The following is a 9,369-nucleotide window of genomic DNA, read 5'->3' as shown; positions in this document are numbered from 1 at the left end:
TACATCATGTCATATTGCTTAAGGCATTACTCTGTTTTTAACTTAATACTCTAGATGCATGTTGGATAGCGGTCGATGAGTGGAGTAATAGTAGCAGATGCAGGCAGGAGTCGGTCTACTTGTCTCGGACGTGATGCCTATTTACAGGATCATACCTAGATATTCTCATAACTATGCTCAATTCTGTCAGTTGCTCAACAGTAATTTGTTCACCCACCATAGAATACTTATGTTCTCGAGAGAAGCCACAAGTGAAACCTATAGCCCCCGGGTCTATCTTTATCATATTAATCTCCTATTACTTAGTTATTTCCTTTGCTATTTACTTTGCCTTTATTTTACTTTGCATCTTTTATCATAAAAATACCAAAAATATTATCTAATCATATCTATCAGATCCCACTCTCATAAGTGGCCTTATAGGGATTGACAACCCCTATTTGCGTTGGTTACGAGGATTTATTTGTTTTGTGCAGGTGCAAGGGACTCGCGCATAGCCTCCTACTGGATTGATACCTTGGTTCTCAAAAACTGAGGGAAATACTTACGCTACTTTGCTGCATCATCCCTTCCTCTTCGGGGAAAACCAACGCAGTGCTCAAGAGGTAGCATCCCTCAACATGCAACAAAGAGTCATTCCAAAGTCACTAATAGCGGAGAACGAACGAAGAGATTATGGTAGGGTACGAAACCACCTCAAAGTTATTCTTTCCAATCAATCCGTTGGGCTATTCCTATAAGTGTCACAAACATCCCTAGAGTTCGTACTAGAATAACACCTTAAGACACAAATCAACCAAAACCCTAATGTCACCTAGATACTCCAATGTCACCTCAAGTATCCGTGGGTATGATTATATGATATGCATCACACATTCTCAGATTCATCTATTCAACCAACACATAGAACCTCAAAGAGTGCGCCAAAGTTTCTACCGGAGAATAACGACGAAAATGTGTGTCAACCACTATGCATAGGTTCATGGGCGGAACCCGCAAGTTGATCACCAAAACATACATCAAGTGAATCACGTGGTATCCCATTGTCACCACAGATACACACGGCAAGACATACATCAAGTGTTCTCAAATCTTTAAAGACTCAATCCGATAAGATAACTTCAAAGGGGAAACTCAATCCATTACAAGAGAGTAGAGGGGGGAGAAAACATCATAGGATCCAACTATAATAGCAAAGCTCGCGATACATCAAGATCATATCACCTCAAGAACACGAGAGAGAGATCAAACACATAGCTATTGGTACATACCCTCAGCCCCGAGGGAGAACTACTCCCTCCTCGTCATGGAGAGCACCGGGATGATGAAGATGGCCACCGGAGAGGGATTGCCCCCTCCGGCAGGGTGCCGGAACGGGTCTAGATTGGTTTTCGGTGGCTATGGAGGCTTCTGGCGGTGGAACTCCCGATCTATTGTGCTCCACGATCATTTTAGGGTATATGGAGATATGTAGGAGGAAGAAGTGCATCAGGGGGGGCACGAGGGGCCCACGAGGGTGGAGGGCGCGCCCCCTGCCTCGTGGCTTCCTCGTTGATCCCCTGACGTGCACTCCAAGTCTTCTGGGCTTCTTCTGATCCAAAAATAGGTTCCGTGAAGTTTCAGGTCAATTGGACTCCGTTCGATTTTACTTTTCTGTGATATTCTAAAACAAGGAAAAAACAAAAACTGGCACTGGGCTCTAGGTTAATAGGTTAGTCCCAAAAATCATATAAAATAGCATATTAATGCATATAAAACATCCAAGGTTGATAATATAACAGCATGGAACAATCAAAAATTATAGATACGTTGGAGACGTATCGGCATCCCCAAGCTTAATTCCTGCTCGTCCTCGAGTAGGTAAATGATAAAAACAGAATTTTTGATGTGGAATGCTACCTAACATATTTATCCATGTAATTATTTATTGTAGCAAGAATATTCAGATCCATAAGACTCAAGACAAAAGTTTAATATTGACATAAAAATAATAATACTTCAAGCATACTAACAAAGTAATCATGTCTTCTCAAAATAACATGGCCAAAGAAAGCTATCCCTACAAAATCATATAGTCTGGCTATGCTCTATCTTCACCACACAAAATATTTAAATCATGCACAACCCCGATGACAAGCCAAGCAATTGTTTCATACTTTTGATGTTCTCAAACTTTTTCAATCTTCACGCAATACATGAGCGTGAGCCATGGACATAGCACTATAGGTGGAATAGAATGGTGGTTGTGGAGAAGACAAAAAGGAGAAGATAGTCTCACATCAACTAGGCGTATCAACGGGCTATGGAGATGCCCATCAATAGATATCAATGTGAGTGAGTAGGGATTGCCATGCAACGGATGCACTAGAGCTATAAGTGTATGAAAGCTCAAAAAGAAACTAAGTGGGTGTGCATCCAACTTGCTTGCTCACGAAGACCTAGGGCACTTGAGGAGGCCCATTGTTCGAATATACAAGCCAAGTTCTATAATGAAAGATCCCACTAGTATATAAAAGTGACAACATATGAGACTCTCTATCATGAAGATCATGGTGCTACTTTGAAGCACAAGTGTGGTAAAAGGATAGCAGCATTGCCCCTTCTCTCTTTTTCTCTCATTTTTTTATTTTTTATTTTTTTATTTGGGCCTTCTCTCTTTTTTATGGCCTCTTTTCTCTCTTTTTTTATTTGGGCTTCTTTGGCCTCTTTTATTTATTTATTTTTGTCTGGAGTCTCATCCCGACTTGTGGGGGAATCATAGTCTCCATCATCCTTTCCTCACTAGGCAATGCTCTAATAATGATGACCACCACACTTTTATTTACTTACAACTCAAGAATTACAACTCGATACTTAGAACAAGATATGACTCTATATGAATGCCTCCGGTGGTGTACCGGGATGTGCAATGATGCATGAGTGACATGTATGAAAGAATTATGAACGGTGGCCTTGCCACAAATACAATGTCAACTACATGATCATGCATAGCAATATGACAATGATGAAGCGTGTCATAATAAACAGAACGGTGGAGAGTTGCATGGCAATATACCTCAGAATGGCTATGGAAATGCCATAATAGGTAGGTATGGTGTCTGTTTCGAGGAAGATATATGGTGGGTTTATGGTACCGGTGAAAGTTGTGTGGTACTAGAGAGGCTAGCAAAGGTGGAAGGATGAGAGTGTGTATAATCCATGGACTCAACATTAGTCATAAAGAACTCATATACTTATTGCAAAAATCTACAAGTTATCAAAGCAAAGTATTATGCGCATGCTCCTAGGGGGATAGATTGGTAGGAAAAGACCATCGCTCGTCCCCGACCGCCACTCATAAGGAAGGCAATCGATAAATAAATCATGCTCCGACTTCATCACATAACGGTTCACCATACGTGCATGCTACGGGAATCACAAACTTTGACACAAGTATTTCTCAAATTCACAACTACTCAACTAGCATGACTCTAATATCACCATCTCCATATCTCAAAACAATCATCAAGTATCAAACTTCTCATAGTATTCAATGCACTTTATATGAAAGTTTTTATTATATCCCTCTTGGATGCCCATCATATTAGGACTAAATTCATAACCAAAGCAAATTACCATGATGTTCTAAAGACTCTCGAAATAATATAAGTGAAGCATGAGAGATCAACTATTTCTTCAAAATAAAACCACCATCATGCTCTAAAAAGATATAAGTGAAGCACTAGAGCAACAACAAACTACTCCGAAAGATATAAGTGAAGATCAATGAGTAGTCGAATAATTATGCAACTATGTGAAGACTCTCTAACATTTAATAATTTCAGATCTTGGTATTTTATTCAAGCATCAAGCAAAGAAAAATAAAATGACATTCTAAGAATGGCATACATCATGTGAAGAAGCAAAAACTTAGGATCAACCGAAACTAACCGATAGTTGTTGAAGAAGAAAGGTGGGATGCCAACCGGGGCATCCCCAAGCTTAGACGCTTGAGACTTCTTGAAATATTATCTTGGTATGCCTTGGGACATCCCCAAGCTTGAGATTTTGTGTCTCCTTAATTCCTCTCATATCACGGTCTCCCTAAATCTCAAAAGCTTCATCCACACAAAACTTAACAAGGACTCGTGAGATAAGTTAGTATAAATCAATGCAAAAACCTTATCATCCTATACTGTAGCAAATCACAAAAATTATTATTCAACATTGCATACTAAATGCCTCTTCATATTTAATAGTCCTATCCTCAAATAGAATCATTAAGGAAACAAACATATGCAAACAATGCAAGCATAACAGCAATCTGCCTAAACAGGACAGTCTGGAAAGAATGCAGCTAGATCCATACTTCCCTAACTCCAAGAATTATGAAATAAAATTCCCACTGTAGTAAATTTATCAGAGCTTAATATGCAAAAGGTTTCAACATTTTTATCACATTCTGACTCTTCTAGGGAATTAGTGCAACAGCGGTAAACTTTCTGTTTTCAAACAGCAACATGAAGACTTGTAAAATAGGCATAGTAAAGGCTATCAATGCCACTTTTATTGAAATAAAAGATGAAAAACATTGTTCTAAATGACAGAAATCAAATTCTAACAAAATAAATTGACGCTCCAAGCAAAACACATATCATGTGGTAAATAAAACTATAGCTCCAAGTAAAGTTACCGATGAACGAAGACGAAAGAGGGGATGCCTTCCGGGGCATCCCCAAGCTTAGGCTTTTGGTTGTCCTTGAATATTACCTTGGAGTGCCTTGGGCATCCCCAAGCTTAGGCTCTTGCCACTCCTTATTCCATAGTCCATCGAATCTTTACCCAAAACTTGAAAACTTCACAACACAAAACTTAAAGTAGAGAATCTCGTGAGCTCCGTTAGCAAAAGAAAACAAAACACCACTTCAAGGTACTGTAATGAACTCATTATTTATTTATATTGGTGTTAGAACTACTGTATTCCAACTTATCTATGGTTTATAAACTATTTTACTATCCATAGATTCATCAAAATAAGCAAACAACACACGAAAAACAGAATCTATCAAAAACAGAACAGTCTGTAGTAATCTGTGTCTAACGCAAGATCTGGAACCCAAAAAATTCTAAAATAAATTTCTGGACGTGATGAATTTATCTATTAATCATCTGCAAAAAGAATTAACTAAATATCACTATTAAATAAAAAATGGCAGCAATTCTGGTGAGCACTAAAGTTTCTGTTTTTTACAGCATGATCGCAAAGACTTTCCCCAAGTCTTCCCAAAGGTTCTACTTGGCACAAACACTAATTAAAAGCATAAAACCACATCTAAACAGAGTCTAGATGAATTATTTATTACTAAACAGGAACAAAAAGTAAGGAACAAAAATAAAATTGGGTTGCCTCCCAACAAGCGCTATCGTTTAACGCCCCTAGCTAGGCATGATGATTTCAACGATGCTCACATAAAAGATAAGAATTGTAACATAAAGAGAGCATCATGAAGAATATGACTAGCACATTTAAGTCTAACCCACTTCCTACGCATAGGGATTTTGTGAGCAAACAACTTGTGGGAACAAGAATCAACTTGCATAGGAAGGTAAAACAAGCATAACTTCAAATTTTTAAGCACATAGAGAGGGAACTTGATATTACTGCAATTCCTACAAGCATATATTCCTCCCTCATAATAATTTTCAGTAGCATCATGAATGAATTCAACAATATAAACAGCACCTAAAGCATTCTTTTCATGATCTACAAGCATAGAAATTTTATTACTCTCCACATAAGCAAATTTCTTCTCATGAATAATAGTGGGAGTATCATAAGAGACTCGAATACTATAAATTGTTTCCACATTAAAAGAGTAATGTTCAGAGAAAGGGTAATCATAATAATGACAAGTTTTATAGATATAATCATCACTACTTTTTATAGAATAAGTTTCATCACAATAATCATCATAAGTAGCAACTTTATTCTCATCATAATCAATTGAAACCTCTTCCAAGATAGTGGAATCATTACTAAATAAAGTCATGACCTCTCCAAATCCACTTTCATAAATATAATCATCATAAGTAGGAGGCATGATATCATCATTATAAATTTGCATATCAAAACTTGGGAAACTAAAAATATCGTCTTCATTAAACATAGCATCCCCAAGCTTGGGACAAACATTAATTGCAGCAAATATATTCTCAAAAACATCATCTTCATCAAACATAGCATCCCCAAGCTTGGGCCTTTTCATACTATAAGCATAATCACTCTCATCATTAATAGTATGGATAGCACCAATAGTATAGCAATTATCATATTCTTCCAAGCAAGTGCCAAAAAGATTTTCAAGATCATAAGAAGTATCATTATCTTCCACAATTATATTTTCATGAGGCACAATAGTAATAGGAGCAACATTATTTGGGAGAGATATCTTTTTACCTCTCTTCCTTTTTATTTTCTTCTTCTTCACCACATCATGTGTGGGTTCAATCCTCTTTTTGGAGCTCCTTATTAATGATATTGGTTGAATAGGAGGCTCCTCCTCGTTACATGATTCATCATAAGAAATAATAGGAGAATATTGGGAAGTCTCTTCCCTTTCATTAGTGTTCTCTTCATCTTCTATTTGCTTTCTTTTCTTTATGTAATTGGCAATATAAGGATTTTCAATGCAATTCACCGCATAATACATATAAATTTCCTTTAGATCAAAACCAAGAAGTTTATAATGGGCAAATTCTGGAAGATGCCCAGTTATATGTTTCATTTCTTCGCAACCCATAAGCAAGTTGTTGGGGATATTACTACTGGGCGTAAACCGGCCTATCTGGGTCGGGTTAACTTCATCAGTAGTTAAGTATGTTAAAGCCCATGAAGGTAGATGAGGGCTTAAAGCCCATGATCGGTTTAAGGCCTGTAGCCGTAAACCGGCGTCTGTGTGTAAACTTGTATTGTAAGTTAGGAATAAGTAGAGACCAAACCGAACACGTATATGAGCCGGTGTTGGGACTCTGTAAACCGACGGGCGTCACCCATGTATATAAGGGGACGACCCGGCGGCGGTTCAAGGACAACAGACAACAACTCGAGACCTAGGCGAAGCTTGTCTGCTCCCTAGTCATCGAAACCCCATCAATTCCATCACAACTAGACATAGGCTTTTACCTTCATCGAAGGGGCCGAACTAGTATAAACTCTCTTGCGTCCCTGTGTCCGCTTTAACCTCTTCAAGCTAACCCGTTGCGATGGCTCCACGACTAAGTCCTTTCACGAGGACATCTGTCGTGACAAAACCACGACAGTTGGCGCCCACCATGGGGCTATCGCACGATGGTTTCAAGTTCTTGGAGGGCCGCTTTGAAGGACTCGAGGGCTACGATGTGGGCCGGATGACTAAGAGTCGTCGCGGCAAGCTCTACATTGATGATGCAGGCTGGGGCCCCGAGGCCGGCTCAGTTGAGTACGGGTACCGGGTCCCCTTTGGTGGCATACACGTTTTCATCAGCAAGATCGGTGAACTGGGCCCTGAGCCAGACATCTGCACCGACCTCATCGAAACGGCTCAGCGTGCGCGATCCGCCCGGGTTAAACCGGCCGTGAAGCGTGCCTTCGTGGGAGTCACCCATGGAGGAGGTTATGAGGATGGATCGGAATCTTGCGGCGAGACCGTCGTTTATTCCGGCAACGAGTCATCAACCGGAGAAACCGAATCTCTATATCAGCTACAAGATGGCCGGATTGGGGGCTGTTCCGATGGCGATAGTATTCCGGACCCCTCTGGTCTACCCAACCGAGTTGGAATATTCATGGTCGGCACACAAGCAGCACTTCATTCTTCAACCGCGGTGCCAATAACCTCCGGTTCAGTAGCGGCGACGGCTGCCAGGGCAGGAGGCTCTGTACGCCCGCTGGCTCAAACTCTATCAGATCTATTTGATGCATTGGTTGTGCTTATGGCAGAAGCTAACCCGGCGGATCAGGACGTCCACAACACAGAGATTGCAAAGGTGAGGGAACAGATCAACCAGGCCAAGGCGGACCTGGCAGCTGAGAATGCCAGGATGACCACAGAGTGGGCCGCTTTAGACGCACAAGCCTACAGGCTCATGTTGGACCAGAACGCGTCGCATGAAGTCATGAAGAGGAAGTACCGATCTCGTTTGCCTTCGGCTTTCGAGGCCAGAGACCTTTTCAACACCCCAGGAGCAGGAACCAGTAATCCGCTGGAGGGAAACCGGGCGGAAGCTCCTGGGACCAGCGCGCCGGTTCAGCCCCGTCTGATGGATCTGCCTCGTCAAAACACTGTTATACCTCAGGCTGTTTCAACACCTCCGGGTCACTACTCCAACCCGATGGATAATCTCGTTGCCGCTGCTGCACGGCTGGAGGCCATTCCAATTGAAGGTGACTCACCGCAGGCGGTAGAGACGCGACGGGTCAAGGAGCTTCTTAGGACAACTTTGGTCCAACAGGAAGCATACTCGTACAGCCGCGACCGGATCCACTCGACCCCTCGTCCAAGCCGGAGCTATAGCAAGCGTATGGATGAACCAGCAGTGTCAAGTAATGAACGATGTGGAGCACCCCGCGGCAACAACCCGGCGGGTGGTGCTGATAACGCTCAGGAAGTGGTGGACCGGGCCCGAGCGCGTAGGGAGGCCGAGTTAGCCGCACAGTATCAGGCTCGGCAGCTTACGCCGGTTCGTCCAACTATCTCGGTCGAACCCGGTGTTACTTCTAGTTCTTTGGGGGTGCCTTGCCTTGTCCCCGCTTTACGCAATGTGCGCCTGCCCAAGGATTTCAAGGGCCCGCGCAAGGTACCAAATTACACGGCGGATCAACCCCCAGAGACATGGGTGGAGAGCTATGAGATGGCCATGGAGATGCTTGATGTGGATGATGCGGCATGTGGGAAGTACTTCACCATGATGCTTGAAGGAACGGCTCGCACTTGGTTAAAAAGCTTACCGGCCAATTCTATCAGTTCATGGGCCCAATTACGAGCCCGGTTTATCAGTAACTTCAAGGATACATGTAAGCAGCATATGTCGATAGTGGACTTAGCTGCCTGTGTCCGGGAGGAAGGAGAATCGACGACTCATTGGGTGCGCCGGGTCTCGCAGGTTCTGCATTCATCAGACCGCATCAACGCTGACACCGCAGTTATAACCCTAGAAGGCAATTGCCGGTTTGGGCCCCTAAAGCTGAAGTTAGGACGGATGAAGCGCCATTGCACTGACATGGGGACCCTCATGGCTGCCTTTGTAAAGTATGTTGATTCTGATAGTACCAAGGATCCCGAGTCTGATGATGACAAGACAGGGAAGGGAAAGAAGAACAGCAACTCCAAAGGTCAGCAGCATCACTTGGCA

This window comes from Triticum dicoccoides, chromosome 7A (genome assembly GCF_002162155.2).
Source record: "Triticum dicoccoides isolate Atlit2015 ecotype Zavitan chromosome 7A, WEW_v2.0, whole genome shotgun sequence".
NCBI classification, from domain to species: Eukaryota; Viridiplantae; Streptophyta; class Magnoliopsida; order Poales; family Poaceae; genus Triticum; species Triticum dicoccoides.
Note: the sequence above shows the minus strand (reverse complement) of the source record.